At 31.0% G+C, this 18,834-nt stretch overlaps 2 long non-coding RNA genes across 2 annotated transcripts; one reads left to right on the top strand and one right to left on the bottom strand.

Moving 5' to 3' along the window:
• Window positions 1-7,044: 7,044 nt before the first annotated feature.
• On the top strand, window positions 7,045-9,803 carry LOC107996402 (uncharacterized). The gene is made up of 4 exons (XR_009830725.1): window positions 7,045-7,484; window positions 7,856-7,969; window positions 8,412-8,510; window positions 8,831-9,803. It is a non-coding gene; the product is annotated as an uncharacterized LOC107996402 (long non-coding RNA).
• Window positions 9,804-16,645: 6,842 nt separating this feature from the next.
• On the bottom strand, window positions 16,646-18,701 carry LOC133666605 (uncharacterized). Its single transcript, XR_009830972.1, has 3 exons — window positions 17,513-18,701; window positions 16,909-17,438; window positions 16,646-16,823 (listed from the first exon to the last, which is right to left on the bottom strand). It is a non-coding gene; the product is annotated as an uncharacterized LOC133666605 (long non-coding RNA).
• Window positions 18,702-18,834: the final 133 nt, after the last annotated feature.

Below are 18,834 nucleotides of genomic sequence, written 5' to 3'. Positions count from 1 at the left end.
AAGACGTCCCTCTTGTCCGTAAACGTGTTTCGACTGAAATAAAAATAGATAAAATTAATGGAAATTCGCGTATTTGTTTTCTTCGTTTCTTTATAAAAAAAAAAAAAGAAGAAGAAGAAGAGAAAAATATTCATCGTGTCTTGGATTTTTACGCTCTCGGTCTCTTTGCAAAGGCAATCCAGCATTATTGAACATCCGTTCGATGTTGAGCAACGTTATTAAACTTCAAATCTAGCGGGAACAGAGGCCAACAAGCGAACTATCGATATATCCTGATTAATATCGCATTTAGCTTATCGAGACGCATCATGCCGCCATTACAGGTTGCATTAAAATTGATTATGCAAACTGGAGGTGCGTTTCCGGCGCTGATTCAATAAACAGGAGAATCTATACGTTGTTAGCACGATGTGGAATTAAACGGGAGAGATGTTTCACTTTCGTCTGCTTGAATCGAATGATCGATTAATATTCGATTCATCGTGAATGTAGAGATACCACGATTCCAAGATTTCGACGACATTAAAAATAATCTCTGTAACCATCCACTCTTATTATAAAATTTCACTTTTGTAACTTTTGCTAATAAAGTTAAAACAAAGCTAATTCACGCTAATTAAAAATTACTTTTTATTTTATTATTATAAATAAGGAGAATGATCAAAATTATTAAAGTCGTTATTAACAAGATTTTTCGATAACGGTCAACAAATATTGCTTTGTCTCTGCTCGCCCAATAAGACGGCCAAAGGAGTTTATGGGGAGTTTGTAGACACAGAGAGCTAGCAATTAGTACTTCCGATATTCTCGTCCATCGCTCCTCAATCGCTATTGGGTTCTCGACCAATCACCGCTCGTTCGCGTGTAAACGCGTTTGTATCGTGAAATTAGTGGAAATTAGTCGTCTGATATATATATATAGGATCTTTGTATCCTTGATATTGATACGCGTCGAGCTCGTATCGTGATAATTGGATAAAATGTGAGTTGACGAGAAACGTGGATTTTTAAATTAAAAGCTTGATATTAAATGAATATTTTTTGTCCAATGAACATACGTCCGATCTAGATCCGTTCTCTGGTTATAAAGATTCGAAATTGTGAAAGCTAGGCGCCTGGTAGCGAGCAACCTGTCCGGTGCGCGTGCTGCGATGCAATAGAGATGGAGAATAAAGATTACGTAACGAATGAATTAATTCACTCTTACCAATTTTAGCTAGTATTCGCCGCTAATTAGCCTCTCGTTACTTACATTGTTTAACATGTATGTTGAATTTCTTCTTTTTGTGTAAAATTTATGCCTCGATTCTTTTTCTTTGCTTACAATGGAGAACAATAATTAAAAAAAAAAACTCGAACAGAATTAACTAATTCCCTCTCCTCAGAGGAAAGATCGTGTTTTCGCTTATGCATACACGAATTTCACCAGAAATTTTACCGATTGGAAGCGATCAATGCAACGACAACAAAGTCAGTTATCCAGGTTAAAACTCGTTACTTTACCGTTACTTTGAGACTCGGCTCGGTCGATAAGAAGAGATTCGAGATTCATCGACTCGCAAACTTTTCAAATCGTTGTTCCAATGTTATTCCAACTCTCGACGCATTCGAGACATTGAGATAAGATAAGGATCTGGACACATGGCTGAAAGAGCGCGTTACTTCGAGACAGGGATCTGGGAATATTTACGATGCATTGGAAAATTTTTAATGCCCCTCTGAAGGGGGGGTTACTCTCACCGATTATAGCGGGTATCTCACGTCTTTCAAGAGACTGGAAAGCGTGTCGTACACGATGAGACCGCAATTTACGATGCGGAAGGGGGATAAAGAAGCTTTTAAAAAAGCGGCTCTTAGCGTAAAATCAATACAGGGGAGGGAGGGGGTCGGCCAAGAGTTCGAGGCACGTATCGACGCTTTTTTTGTTCAACGATCATGCACCTTGCGCGGACTATTGTTCGTCCCCCTCACTCTGCGGAACCGCTGGGTTTTCAAAAGGGAAATTAATCAGTCCTCGCTCTCGAACCTCTCTCACCTCAACTTTGGGACCGTTCATCGAGGAATGCGTCGCAAGATTGTGTAAAGATTTTCGCTCTTCCATGATCCGGAAGGAAAGGAATTTTTCAAATTTTGAAAGTTTTCGAATGAATTCGGGAAATCGAGGAATTCTTGGAATTTTAGAGCTTGAGAAATTTTGGAATAGCTGGAGAATTTGGGAAATATAGTATTTCAGATGGAAAGTCTTCTTAAATCTTATAATTTTCTATTTTTTTTCTTCCAATCTTATTATTATCCTAATAATTGTCTAGTTTTAGAATTTTGAAATACGTATCTGAAATCTTTCGCTGCATCAATTTTTCCCAAGAATTTTTGAATGTTTCAATTTCCAAATTTACAAAACGTTTCAATTTTCTGATTAAAAAAAAAGAAAACATTCTTTTTTAAAACCTGAATTTTTCAAATCGTTAAACTCGATCTTTAAATCTTAAATAATATGTAAATTTAAAAAAAAAAAAAGATCCCGAAATCCTTTGAAATTTATCCAAAATCTACGTGCAAATCATTTGTTTACATAAATTAAAAAGAAAAAGAAATATCAATGATAAAATAAAACAAAAGTTCGATGTCTGCGTACATCGCCTTTAATCCCTTTAACAGTTCTCGATCCCTTGCATCAACTTACTTCAAGGATGGTCCTTTCAGGCCAGGTAAAAAAGAAGTATTCACGACTAATGGATACTGCTGTCGGAACTTTTTCATATTTATAAAGTGATTACCCACTTTCCAACTTCGTTGAGGGATGAGTGAGCCAAGTGAGGGAGCTTAGCCAGTTTCGGCTAAAGGTTTTGGATTTCTATAAAAAAAAAAAGAAAAAAGAAGGAAAGAAAGAAAAAGGAAAAGAAAAAAAAGAAGAGAGAAAGAGAGAGAAAAAAGATGATGCGCATGAGTTTGTTGGTAGTTTCGTTGTTGTGTGTTGTTGGATACGAAGGAAGGGGAAGCGATTGAAAGTTTGGAATTAAAAAGTTCCTACTAGAAATTGCTTTGGAATAATGATTTTTTTTTTTTTAGGGGATATTTATATCACTGCGAATCGAATAAGTTGCACAGCCATTCAGTGAAAGATCACGAGAGTAATAATATTTTGAGATATATTATCGTCAAGTTTCATAATTGTTTCATTTTTTGAAAAAGAATTTTTTTACGTTTTATGCAGATGATTATATGTTAAAATAATGTTGATTTTTCAAATGTGTTAAAAAAACAAGGATATTAATACAGTAAACAGTAATAAATTTTTCCAAGATAAAATATTTCTCTTAAAAAATTGTAAAAAAAAAAAAAAATATGTTGAAAAATATATAATATTGACACAATTATTTTTTGTTATTAATATAAATTATTTTGAAAAGCAAGAATTTTCACATAGCGATATAAAATTGATATGTGAAAGAATGCGTTGTTTGTTGGATAAATAAAATGTTTTATCCAGTTTTTCCGGGTGTGTATTTTTTTTTATATATCTATGTGTGTATCTCTGTGATTTTTATATGTATAAAATGATTTATTTGCAATGTTTTATTATCACAAAAATCCTGTCCTTTAAATTTAAATATGAAGAATTAATTTCAAACAAATAAATTTTAAATAAATAAACAAATAATTTTTTTGATCGAAATGGGCACATTACGTATGTTTATTTCCATAAAAAAATTTCTTTTACTATCATTTTTACCATATTTTTTTTAAAAAAATATAATTAATCAATGAATGTAAGTATTGAATTTGTTACATAAAACAAGTAGCACATTGTAGTATTTTAATCTATGACAATTGATATTACGTTGAAATATTCAAGCTCTTATAATTTCTTAAGATTCAATATGATACATGCACACACCTCTCTCCAAACAAAATTTCTCATTTCAAAACACAAAATATAAAACACTTTTCTACATACTTCTTCAACTAATCTTTTTTCAACAATTAAATAAAAAACTTACAAAACTCCTTATATCAAATTTAAAGCTATAATCACAATTCATAATATTCTTCCACAAATACATTAAATACAATATCGACAAATCTACAACAAATCTCAAAAACTTTTATCCTCTATATTTATTTTACATTTAAAATAGAAAGAAATATCAAAACTTAAAATATGCAATATGAAACGTTATACGTATTCCCGTCATCCCATTCACGAACAATTTACAATATTTTCCAACGTTCCAAGAAAAATAAATCTACGGTATCCATGGTATCTCAAAAACGAAACTTTCTTCCCAGAATAAATAACACATCCATTGTGACGAATCCACTGTAAGAATCTATCTCATAAAGAAATAAATCCTTCGAAAGTTAAAGATCCTTTTATCCGTCGGATTGTCAGAAAGAAAGAAAGAAAGAAAGAAAAAAAAACAGCCTTCACGCGAAACAGATTGAATTAATTCCTGATCGTTAAAGGTTCGCGGCGAGCTGTTTCTTGTTGGCGTTTTGCCAACTTTCCGGATCGGGTTTCGATTCCACGCGACTTGGACGCGTACCTGTTCGCGATCCGTGTCGATTAATTTGTCCGGCCGGATCCCATGGACAAATTACAGGAAGCCGGCCTGCCATCGATCCCGTGTACCGAATGTGTCGAAGCAAATAGAGCGATTTGTTCTTCCTAGGTGGACGTAATTGAAAACCATCTTGCGGCAGACACGTCTCTCGTAAATGGGCCACGTAAGTTTCGCAAGAAAACGAGGAAGGGAGGAGAGAGAGGAGGGGAGGAAGAGAGAGAGAGAGAGAGAGAGAGAGAGAGAGAGAGAGAGAGAGAGAGAGAGAGAGAGATGGGATGGGATGAAGATTTGTCTTTGAGAAACATTTGATTTGGCTCTCCTTCTTTTTAATTTTCTCTATTTCTTCTATTTGAATTTCGCGCCATTGAAGCCCGGTATGGAGAAAAGCTAGAGATAGAGATAGAAGTAATACGTTAAACGAGTAACATAATAGGGGTGATGATGATGATAACGAAGAAATTGTTTACAGATTTGTGAGATAATTCGTGTTTCGAACTTTTCTTTTTAGAGAAAGATGGAAGGATGAAAAGTAATGAAAGTTAATTTTAAATTTCGCGATACTGAAAATGAATATTCTAGAGAAATTAGGTATTAAGAAATTATTCAGACTTGGGAAGTAATTTATGTTTTTTAATTTTTTTAAACGATGAAAATGAATAATGAAAATTAATTTTAAATTTCGCAACACTGAAAGAGAATACTCTAGAGAGGCGAGAATATAGTGGAAGGAATTAAGAAATTATTCAAACTTACGAGATAATTTATATTTTAAATTTTTTTAAAACGATGGAAAGGGGAAAATGAATAGTGAAAGTTAATTTTACATGTCACTAAAGATAAATAGAGAGAAGTTGGAGATGAGGAAGTAATAAATATTCAATGTCGTGATAGATATTTATGAAATAATTTATCTTTTATAAAATTAATATCAAAAATATCTTTTGAATTTCAATTTTGAATTTCCTTTACTAAAATAAAGAATATAAAGGATCTTGTAATTAGGACGGATTAACGATTCCATACGTACAAAGAGTATTAACAAAATATTGAAATACTCCAATCATATGAAAAATGATGTAAAAAAGAGAAACGAATATCAAAGATTTGTTTGAGAATAAAATTTATCACAAAGAGTATAAAAAAATCCTAATTAGGATCGATGTTTATCTCTGTAATAGATATTATAAAAAAAAAAGAATTATTAAAATTTAATCGCAGTAATCGATAAAAATTATTTCAATTTTCTAAAATTGAAATAAAAAATAAACGTAAAGAATTTCTTTTTTAATTGAGATTGATAGATAACAATTATATCTTTATAAAATATTAATAATAACGAGAAGAGCAAACTGATATCTATTTAAAATCGAAAAAATTATTAAATTACACAGCTGAGAACGAACGAGAATCAATTTTATTCGGATAATGTGTAAATTAATTAAACGTCATTTTAAAAGTAATTAAAATTTTATTCATAAATCATTAAATCAATCGTTGCGAAATATTCTCCGTTTTATCCAATTTTAAATCTTATAGAAAAAAAAAACACGGAAAATATTTAAATTTTGCAATAAAAAAAGCGAAAAAGATGGAATCTAAATGACGGTGAATCAAATTACAGAGTCCCTAAATAGAATAAAAATCAACGGAAGAGCGTAAAGGATTTCACAACTGGGGCGTATAAACGGTTCCACTCTCAATTAATCAACTATGAAAAGGACACTCGATGGATCGGGGGAAGGGAAGAAGAGAAGGTTAATGTAACAGCATTAATTACACCATCGTTTCCCACGCAATCCCCGCTAATTAGAAACGAAAGGGTGAAGTCTCGGTGTGACATTGGTTCGATTTTCTACGACATTATTTCCATTTCATTCAATCATTACTTATCGCATACACGGATATATAATTGTCGTTTACCCTTCTCCCTTTTGTGATTTACCGCGAACAATAATTTTAATTCCCCGTGAATAAATTCGATTACCTGTCACGAACTTCTACAAACCCTTATTAAACGTTCCATTAATCACCATCGGAATCGCATTCGCAATTTATCCTGTCGTTCGATTATTTGTGCACCCGGAAATCGCGTTGTCAATAGTTGTGCTAGTTTCGAGATAAGCGATGGTTTATTCGATACTTGGAAACGCCCTCACGGTTAATTTAGTAAAACTTCGTTTTTCGCAAATAATATCGGTTAAATTATCATTACTTTAATATACTGCGTATTTATTGAAATATTACTCTCTCTGGTGTAAAGGACGATAAGAATCATAAGTGACAGACTATAAGATTTTCCAAATACAAATGATAATCTGTTCTAGTAGAAATCCTTTATTCTGCTGTTGTTATTTAGTATTTACAAATATTTTAACATTAACGATAAGAGAGGTTAGGAAGATTTCAAATCTCTACCAATAACACACGATGTTTCGAACATAATTATTCAATAAAAATAAATAAATAGACTTACCTCAAATATGGATATGGATTGCAGAATTGTTAACAAATAATACACAACGATTCCAAATAATAAAACGTAGCTAAATATAATTCACCGGTGAAAAGAAGTCACGAGGGACGGTACAGAAACAAGAAGGACCTTTCGTCTATCCCCACTCTAATACCACCCGCTACATAGTAATAGAAGAGTTATAATTTGAACAGTGAGAATTATTTATAAAGTTACGTTAGGATAATGATCTAAGATTGGAAGCTAAAATATTTTCGAAATTATTACTTATTTTTAGCTTATATACTTACAATTATTATTTTAACTATTCGAATACGAGATTATATTTTTAAATTAAATTATTGTTACAAATCGTAATTAGCCTACACATATCGATGAAAAATAAGAGGTTAGAATTCTGCGCCGATGCATCGAAAAATTATATACAGATTATCAAAATGAACAAAGTGAGTAATATATTTATACACATATCAACCAATATCAAAAACCAACGATAAAACATTTCCTTCAATCAATATATATGTTCTACATAGCCTTTTTCCCAAAGAGGTTAATTAGCTTTATCGCAATCGGATTGGTATACACGATAAATTATGGTAGAAAATACAAATATAAATGAATATATTTTCTTTTTACATTTTAACCAATCAAATCCGCATTCCTTTCACCAATGAACAGTAAATTACTAATTAGATAATCGATATAACTCAAATATGTCTTTAAACAAGAATTTGAATAATGAACGATGGCAAAGAATCATCAAGTTTAAATTTGAATATCAATTAGCCAGGGATATATAATTTAAGTTAAATTTCAGATCACCACATGTATTTTGATATGATCCGAAAAATCAATGGATTCCTCAAATACATATACCTATCTAACTAACATCGTTATAATCATTAACCAGGGATCTAATCAGTTTAAATTGGTAAGTAGTTCCAAACTATCACTAATATAAGATATACATCCATTCTAATTGTGACTGATGTAACCCAACTTTGATAATCAAACAAGACAACTAGTATAGTTCCTATGCTGCCTTTGTGGCATCAAGTTTAATTATAAAATAGATAGCAGTTCAAATTTAAACTTTTTAATATTTACCGTGATATCATTCGTCTTCATTACAGTCACTTCCTCGTCTCTAATTGTCCACTGACCTGATTTCTTCAAAGAAGATTTTAAAACTTTCCAAAAGTTTTTTCTTCTCTAAAAAAAAATATAAATTATTTTTCTATGAAACTGTTAATAGCCAGTTTGTGATAATAATCGTAAAATTATCGAGGAAAGACTGTTGTTCGAAAAATTGTTTAATTTAAAATTGGATTCGTCCAATGTTAAAAATTCTAAAAACAATGTTCGTGTTCCAGCCATAAGAACAAAATGAATGGAAAGTTCGTGAACATGATTCGAATTCATACAATTTCCAGAAGAATAATTTTGCAACAGTGATATTGATGTTCAGTATGGTAAGCATATATATATTGCCTTAAATAATTATTATACCCCATATATCAAATAGAATTGTAAATTAATATATTCTATCAAGTAAAATAGAATACATGATAAAGAATACATGAATAAATTTATTCAATCAAACGAAACGAGGGTATAAATTAATTTGTTCTAATTAAATATACTGAACTGCATTCTACATTTTCATTAATTATGAAACATCTATTTTATCTCTTAATTTATTTATCCTCGATTCGATTTAATCATATATAATAATTTTATATAATATATATATATATATATGTAATAACTTTATATAAAATTCTTTTTCCAGTTCTATATCCAGTTCGCAACTAAGACCAATCAATTCATAAATAAAACGAAAGGTTGCTCGTTACTTTAGAAAAATGCAAAACCGATAAAAACTCTGGATCGATTTACCGATAGAAAATTTTTCGAAATAAGAGAATTTCGATTGGAAATTTTGATCAAAGGGTAGTGCGCTCGAGTAGAATCGTGGAATTATTAAACTTGAACACAATACCGCTTGGACATTGCTCAAAGACGAAAGAAAACGGACGATGAAAAATTCATACATTTTGCCACGGTGTACAAAGGGCACTCGAACAATTTTCACCATTTCTCGCATGCAAATCCGATTTCACGAATTCAAACCTGGTTTTCTGACGCTTCTGGTGGCAACTATGCGGTTGAAATTACTATAAAGAGCACCGTTTTAACTCGATTAATTCAATGTTTTGAAAAGTAATCCGATTGATAATTGATTGATTGAAACTTGTGCAGGTTTGCAGCAGAAATAATTTGATGTATTCTTATTAGAATAGATATATGATCATTATTCGTATTTTTGCTTAAAAAAAAAAAAACTCTTGAATTTCTGATGTGATATCGTTTTATATAATTAATGAAAAAAAATGAATAAAATAAAAAATATGCAAAGAGTGTCTAAATGTAATTTTGTGAAATTTATATCTCGAAGTATAAATTTAAATATTATCTTGTGAAATAAGTGATACAATTTTTTTTTTAACAATTATTAAAGATGTTAGAAACTTGGCAACTTGTAGAAACAGATAATCAGTTCGCATATATGACTAGATCATTTCGAGTTATTGTCTCGTATTCCGTGCAATTACCTTATCAACCATTAAAGTTTCAAGAGTCGTACGAAATGTAGTTACGATTTTTATTTTTAACGGCGTCGTAAATTTTTTTACAGGGATAATAAATTTCCATCCATGTCGTTAGGGCAACTCTACCATAAACTATCCTGTTCAACTTGCAACCTCACGTACAAAAAGTATAAAGTTGGAATATTTTTTTTTTTTTATTCCTTCGTTTTTTCTATTAAAAAGAAAAGAAAAAGATTAATTGTACGAACAAAATAAAAAATTATTATTCTGTTATCTTTAAAATATATATATATTACACATTTATAGATGAATTGTATTGTGTATTTTATAAAATGATGAATAATTAAGTTATAATTAAGTTATAAAAAAAATTCAACGATCCATCATTCCTGCGTCAAAATTAAAAAATAAACAATAAAATTTTACAAATTTTATTTTCGTATTTTCAAAACTAGACGTTCAGGAAAGAATTCAGGAATCTATTTATGTCGAACATCCTATATTACCTTCTTTATTGCCCATCAAAGTGTCGCAAATTTTATGAAATTTCCTGTTCGAGATTTATTTCTCGGTTATTTCTCGGTATTAAAGTCGAAAATTCGCGAAGGCACGAGTCCAATCAGTTCGTCCAGACATTATTCATTGGCTAAACAGAGACGAATATTTCCGTACGTTGACACGTTGATTAACGACTAATCGATCGATTCGGAAGAACATTCTATTACCGATCGAGCGATCCACAGAAACGGTTCTCGTAATCTGGCTGACGTGTCATCAGTTATTTCACTGAAAAGGTGCACCTGATACATCTCTATCCGCCAAGACAAAAGATTCATCGATCACGTGACGATTGCTCCGCTTTTCCATGATTTTTAAAATCCTATTTCTTCGATTATTCACTGTTGCAACTTGTTTTTTCTTTTTTTTAAATTGGTATATGATACAAGATTTTTTTTATCCTTCGATATTTTTGACAAAATAAAATCTACAATAACTTTTAATTTCGGAAACATGATCTTTCGTTATTTTTAGTAAACTGTACGTAAACAAGTTTAGAGAAAAGGAAAATTTAGATTTTAGTAATAAAATTCGTGTCATATCTCTGCAATCTCTCGCGTATTCATTTTCATTTTACTCTCTTTCTCTCTCTTTCTCCGTGTTTTCATTCATTCTAATTTTCCAACATGAAAAGGATATTCATTTAAATTTCCACGCAAAGTCTCGTCGAAAAGATAAACTCAACTATCCTGTCCAAATTTCTTTCACCTCGCAATTGTTCCAATCCAAAATGAATTCTCATTTCACATATAAATATTCGCTCTCGATGAATTTCAAAAACCATAAAATTCAATAAATGGATAAACTTGGGTATATACGTCCGTTACGTTCGAGTCTTTTCCCTCAAAGATCTCTAGGTCTCGAAAAGTCAGGAGGGTTGAAAGTGTTTCCTAAGACAAAACAAATCGCACAGGAGCTTTGCAACGAGCGAAGAGACTCGCGAAACGAAATACGCGATTGGGCGAAGAGACGAACGCGGCAGAGGCTATTTCATGCGCCATTGCCCGATCCTATAATTCAGGAATAGCAGTTGTAAAAGAATCGTCCGTGTCATTTCCTTCCTTCTTCGTGCCGGACAATTGTTCCCTCATGTTTTGCTGGTAAATTGTCTGCCACTAAACGCTTCGATAAAATCGCAAAGGAAAAGTGGAAATAAGTGTCGCGGCTGAGCCACTTTTGAACTCGTCGTGCTTACTTCCACCTCGTAAACGTTCTCCTCTTCCCACCTTTCGATCTCTTATTTCTCTCGATCGAGCGAACTGGTGGTTAATTAAGAAGTAAACAAAATTCCTTATCTCTTCGAGTTGAAGGCTATTCTTTAAATTTCGGTTAGTAAAATGACAATTCTAATTTTATAATCGATCGATTTTAAAGAGTGAAGAAAGAATTCGACACTTTGAATTAGACATATTTTGATTTTTATCAACCGGTTTGTTCACTATGCAGCAAATGCTTGAGTCAAGATACCTTATGTTTTTAATCACACCACATCACATTCAAAATTGGTAAAAAAATGACACGTCTATAAAATTTCCTCGATCGATAAAATCCATTTTAACACTATGTTTAAAAAAATTCTCAGAAATCGGTCGATTTTTGAATTTTTATAAACTAGCTTGTGCAAATGTTTGACTAATTATTATATCTCGTTTTTCTTATCGCATCATTCGCATCCAGATTGGTAAAAACAAAAAAATAATACATTTCTTCTTCCTCGGTCGATAAAATCCTTTTTAACACCACATTTAAAAAAATTCTCAAAAATATCGATTGATCTTTTGATTTCTGATAAACTAGCTTATGCAGAAAATGCTCTACGAGTCAAAATACTTCGATTTTCTCATCACACCATTCGCAGATTGGTAAAAATAAAAAAGTGACACGTTTTTCTATGAAATGCATTTCTTTTTCCTCGGTCGATAAAATCTTTTTTTTCAACACCATGCTTTAGCGCTATCCGACAAGGCAAGAACATTTCACACCAGGAAATTTTATGTAACCGAGCAAACTGTACGTGAAACCTGTCGTCCAATTTACCACGCAACACTCAGCTCCGCTTTTCCGGTAACAAGCGGTTCATTCCGTGACCGCAGTACGGATTCCTGTGAAGTATTCAGGGCCAAAGAGGAATAGCTACGATAGAGATGGGCGTGGTAGCGGAGCGGAAATCCTTTTGGCTCCTATCTCGACATGACACGTGCTGAAATGTTTATTGATCATTTTGACGGAGGTCGGTGGATTGTAATGTTTGTGCTCGATAATTAATAACACAGTCTCGAAGTTAATCGAATGTTTAATACATTGACTGTATGGAGACAGAGATTCACATTTGCTTTAGATTTAAATTAGTCTTCGATTTGAATCCAATTCGAAAGCAATTTTTAAAAAAATTCAAAAAAATAACGAAATAAAAATTTGTAATTGATTAGAGACAGGAATATCTCGTTCGAAGTGGAATCAATTAGAAAAAAAAGAGAGAGTAATTTAGAAAAAATTTTTTTTGTTCGAACGTGAAAGAATTGTTTTGCTGGAAAAGACACGTGCCAGAATTCCAGAAATTTTAGGAATTGTTTCCGTTCTCGTGAATTTCGTTAAACTAAGAATTGACCGTATGCTCGAATATTTGTCGAATCGTATTGTATTCTTTTTTTTTTTTTTGCGTGCGCGCGTTATTTAAAATTGGAAAAAAAATTTCAGTTTCACTTCATAGAAATAAAATGCATAGAAACACGGAAATTTAATATTCAAAGGGATTATACAATGAAATCAGAAGGATATTCAACATCGTTCTATTTGATATAACAACAATAATATTTTTAGATATTCATGTTCTAGAATCTAGGTGTAATAAATATTGATGATTTCGTTTTAACTCAGACGCCTGAAATGAAATACGAAGAAAATGGTGGACCGGATTTACCATAAATCGAACATACCAAGGACTTCGAATCCTTTTGCATAGCGTAGAATAAAGAACTGAAAAGAAATTTACCTGGCAGGTAAATTTAAAGAGGAAATACGGCAGCTTATACAACGTTTTCTTCCTTCGTTGTTATTCGTGCGCAATCTTTCTGAAATGTTTATTTCCGATGAAATCGAATATTGAATCATCGAGGACCACCATTGTTACGTCGTTGAAAATAACTGGATTAATTTCTTCTCAAAGTTCTTCTAAAAGTCTGGCAACTTTTAATAAATTAAATTCGATAAGCATAAATAAATATGGAAAAAACTTATTATTCGCTATTCTTTACTTCTACTGTGATCCATGTTTAATTAATTCTAGAAAAATTATTAAATTATCATTTCTAATCCTAATTCTGCTCCGTCATCCAATTCTGTTCGCTTTCGCAAGAGCAGGTTATAAACTTTCGTGACCTTTCAGTGTCGAGCATCCCATCTTATGGACAATCGCCAACAGCGATAGATCGATCCCATATTTTGTACTAAGATACGCCTCTATCCCACGTTGGACACTCCTCCAAGTATGTTGAGCTTCGTCCAGTATTGGCATTGTGCCATTCCCTCTTTCTTGACGTGATATAGATATTCATTGAAATACCCATGTCTGTTGGACACCTGTGTCACTTGATAGATGAGTCTATTTTTTCATAGATGAATTCTGCTCAACCGAGCGCATTATTTTTTTCTTTAGAAAATTAAAATATGATCTGGTGTTTCACGCTAGCAATGGATGCTGAATCATGTTCAAGTTCAAGTTCTCTATTATTGACACTGTGCCATGTCCAAGTCTATAACTCAATATTGGTATTGCACTATATTCAGGATCATTCCTTAGTATTGACACTGTACCATGTTTAGATCTATTCCTTAGTATTAACTGGATCCAAGTCTATTCCTCACTGTTGATATTATTCCAAATTCCTCAATGTTAACATTATGTTGTATTCTTTATTCTTATATTCTTATATTTGGCATTGCAGTATATTGAAGTTCATTCCTTAAAATTGACACTCTATTCCATTCTTCAATATTGGCATTATATTAAAATTCATTCCTTAGTATTGACATTGAACTATACTCAAATTCATTCCTCAATTTATTAATATTATATTATATCCAGTTCTTTTTTAATATTAACACTAGATTAAAGTTTATTTCTTAGTATTGCCATTACATTAAATTGAAATCCATTTCTCAGTGTTGATATTATGGTATGTCCAGTTCTATTTTTCAATATTGGCACTACACTATATTGAAGTTCATTTCTTAGTATTGACACTTTACTCTATTCCATTTTTCAGTATTGGCATTGCACTATACTCAAATCCATATCTCAGTATTGATATTATACTGTGTCCAGTTCTATTTTTCAATATTGGTATTACACTATATTGAAATCCATTCCTTAGTATTGACATTACACACTGTTCCATTCTTTAATATTGGCATTGTACTATATTCAAATCCATTTATTATTGATATATATTGTGTCCAATTATATTTTTCAATATTGATATTGTATTATATTAAAATCCATTCTTTAGTATTATAACACTGTCCCATTTTTTAGTATTGACATTACATATACTCAAATCTATCCTCAATATTAATATTATATTTTATCTATTTTTCAAAATTGGTACTGCATTAATTTCAGATCTATTTCTCAGAATTGACATCAAGCTATGTCCAAGTCCAATACCTCATATATAATTTCTCAGTTTTGGATACCTGTGCATCACTCTTATTTTCTTATTAATACATAAAATTTTTGATAGATAAACTTACTTTGTTCTAATCAATCAAATACAGTATTTTTTAATATATACTGATATATAACATGTTAATTATTCTACTTAATAAATTGATGAAATATCAGGGTGCAAATTCAATATGACAATCGATCTTAATGAAAGTTAATTGAAACGCGATCGGTTAAACAATTTCGGCTTATTTCCACTCCCATTTACTCCATTCCACGATTTTCCTTCGGACTCATTTCTTCAGTTTGCACAACTCTTACAAATCTCAATTTCTTCTTCCACAAATATGGTTTGCTATCCAAATGTTTATTTCGACTTTTAACTCGTATACTCTGCCATATCGAACGAAAAGCTTTTGTTCGATTTCAAAATCGAAGATAGTAAAGATTGATTTCTTTTTTGCCTGTGGAATGAATACAATGAGTACAAAAGAAAAATTAGGATGTATGTTTTTTTTGTCTGAAATGAAAAACATATCATATTTTTTAGTATGTGCTTCATGTAATTAATAATATTAAACACCATAAAAGAGATTTCAAATATTATACAAAATTTATTTTTTTCGAAATTTAAAACAACAAAGTAAAATTAAAAAAAGAAAAATCTAAAAGTAATAAAAATTCGAAAAATTAAATTTTCACATTGTATTCGCTTATATACGGCTTGAATTTTTTTTTTTCTATAGAGAAATTAATCGAAATATTTCAATAATGAATACGGAAAATTAAATTTCTGATAGTTTGAAGTTACAAATTTAAATTGCAGTTAAAAATTTTCTAAAAATCGATTTGTCTCCTATAAAAAAGAAAATTTATAGAACTTCTTCAAACTTGGGTGAAAATATTTACAGGACAGCGGATTAAGATACCTTCGAAGTTTTCTTAAAGAAAGAAAATTAGAAACTTGGCCAATATTTCATCCAAGTTTCGGTAAACATCTTCCAAAATTTTGTTTCACATATTTTCCACATAAAATTCACATTATTTTTGATGAATATGTACAGAATTATTACTTTTTTTGAATCTGGATTTTATTTTTGTTATTATATTTATAAATTATTCAAAATTTTTATCAAAAAATATTCAAAATTTTGTTCGATTCATCCAATATTTAGAATTTTTCGCACGTTTTTTTGTATCTTCATTATTTCGCAGAACAATTAACGAAAAACATCGAGAAACATTACAAAACAACACTGAAATTCATCAATTCATCGGAGATGTCCTGAAAATTCAATGGTTTTTCTGTATAGTTCTTGTATCTCTATACCAACTCACAACAATTATCCAATTAGCAGATTTCGGTTCCCAGATTTAGAGAAACCAATTATATTTAAATCAATGTAAAATTTAAATGTATAATTCTCTCGTATAAGTAAAATTTCAATTATGGAAGATTAAATGTATGAAAATTATTAGCACATCAATTTATATTTATCAGTTTTTGCATTAAAAAGATTCATTTTCATCGATCAATCGTTAAAATTTATAAAATTGCAAAAGGAAATTTTACAAAAATATTATTAGAAAAGAAAAATAATAAAATTAATCAATAATATCAATAATCAATAACAAATAAATCTAAAGACAAATCCAAATATTATTAAATGTATATTCATTTTTTATTTCTTATAAAAATTATTTTATATCATTTTTGTATTTTTTATGATAAAATAAACCATGATTTATAATCTTTATGATCTGAAAAAGATTGAAAAAAAAATAGAAAAGAGTATTCACCAAATTTATATTATTATTAGAAAGAAAAAAGAATAAAAGAACGAAATGCATAAAATGCATATTCATCTTTTATTAAAATTATTTTTCTTCTTTTGTATTTTCCATGGTAAAATGGATCATGATTTGTAATCTTTTGTAAATCTTCTTATCTAAAAAAAAAAAAAATTGAGAAAAGAATATTCATCAAATTTATATTATTATTAAAAAGAAAAAGGATAACAATAACAGACAAACCCAAAAATTTTTAAAATTGAAAAAAAATACAATATTATCGAATGCATATCCGCTTGTATTAAAACTCCATTTTTCACTAAAATTATCATTCCTCTTTTTTCATCTTACGTCCGACGAAATGTAATCTCGTACCATTCATAACTTTTCTAAAAAAAAAAAAAAATCTGATAAAAATTTGAAAAAAGGGGGAAAGGAATTACACACAAGAAGAATGGATAAACTGAGAATTCTCCTTAATGGATTTAACCGATTTCTGGCGCATGTTTGACCACACGTAATGCGGGTATCATTCCATTGGATTATTCCCTTATTCTCTTTAAATTCATCATCACTTTCCTCGAGAAAAGGGACGAGAGAGATTTAATATCTCGGTTGGTCCGTTCCCTGCCGGATGGAACAAATGGAGCGCGAGTTTTGCCGAAAACACTTAATTATCAAGCTCTTTAATCCATCGAATTGCACGCAGCTTAATTGTTGGGAAACAGGTTTAATAGGTGGATTACATAGCGATTTCATGGCACCGTGTGGATCTGGAAATCGGTCTCAATATTATAACCCATACGTTTCTATCTTGGCGTCGCAACTTCCCGGATTGTAGAATTACCGTTATCTTCCTATTTTCTTGACTCATCCGAGGATTTACTTGCACTTGTACGATATCAAACTCCCGTGGAAAATCCAACAATCAAGGATCTAAACTCTGAAAGTTAGAATAAGTGTTGTCAAATCAATAATAATAATATCTAATATCAATAGTTTTGAAGTAAACATATTTGTTAGTTGAAATAACTTGTACTGTATCAAACTCTTCCATTCTCGTAGAAAATCCAACAGTCAAGGATCTAAACTTTGAAAGTTAGAATATGTATTGTAAATCAAAAATGATAATATCTAATATCAATTGGCCAATATTGATTTACGAAATATATTATATTTTGAACAGTTTTGAAGTAAGTTAAAATATTATTAACGTATTGTTTATTTTATATAAAGTGAATAAGTTATATTTTCCGAACTTTCGATCAAATAATTAGATTCTATGTTTTTTTTAAATAAATATCCTATAAATTTCATTGTTGAATCATCAAAACTGTTCGAGATACAATATATCTCGTGAATCAAGGTTGGTCAATTAGATATTAAATATTATTATTGATTTACAATCTTCTATTTCAACTTTAACAATTCGTCAATCAATTAAAAGCGTACAAATTCACGTTCAACTTGTCAATTCTTGCGTTAAATTTCATCTTCCTGTACACATTATATGCAAATATTACAATATACAATAATACACTCTTGTAGTAAAAAAACAAAAGAAACTCGAACAGCACGAAAAAAGAGAAACACGTGCAAAAAAAAGCATGCAAAGGAAGAAAGAAACGAATAAGTAGAAATAAGTGAAAAGAAACGATAAACAAACGATGCACGGAAAAATGAATAAACCCAAACGCTTGAGTGGCACAGCCAGTTCGAATATTGGGATGCGTCATCACGTTTCAAAAGTAGCATCGAAAAAGCAACGTATCGAACACGATCTCGAATCCTCTTCGAACGAAACAGAGACGTCGATTCGCGCGTTCTATGCAATATCCGCCTGCTGGTGCACGTAGAATAAGGGAAGAAATATCATCCGTGGTATGGAAATGAGGATGGGTCCGATTGTTGCTTCTTATGAACACGAACCGATTCGTGGATTACTCGTATCGCGTTTCTCGAATATGAAACGCCCACCTCCGTTCCTTTCCGTAGGATGGCGTTCAGAACGAATGGCGGCCGAAGGAAGATCTCGAATATGGCGAGGGGGGAAGGCAAAGTGGTTTACTTCGATTCCGCGGAGTGCGCTAGTTGTAAATATTTCATTTTGGCCGCGTGAAGGAAATGAGATTAGCGAATTACGGTGTATACGAGAAGGCACGTGCGATG

This window comes from Apis cerana, linkage group LG8 (assembly GCF_029169275.1).
Source record: "Apis cerana isolate GH-2021 linkage group LG8, AcerK_1.0, whole genome shotgun sequence".
NCBI lineage: Eukaryota > Metazoa > Arthropoda > Insecta > Hymenoptera > Apidae > Apis > Apis cerana.
Note: the sequence above shows the minus strand (reverse complement) of the source record. Positions and strands in the feature narration are given on the sequence as shown.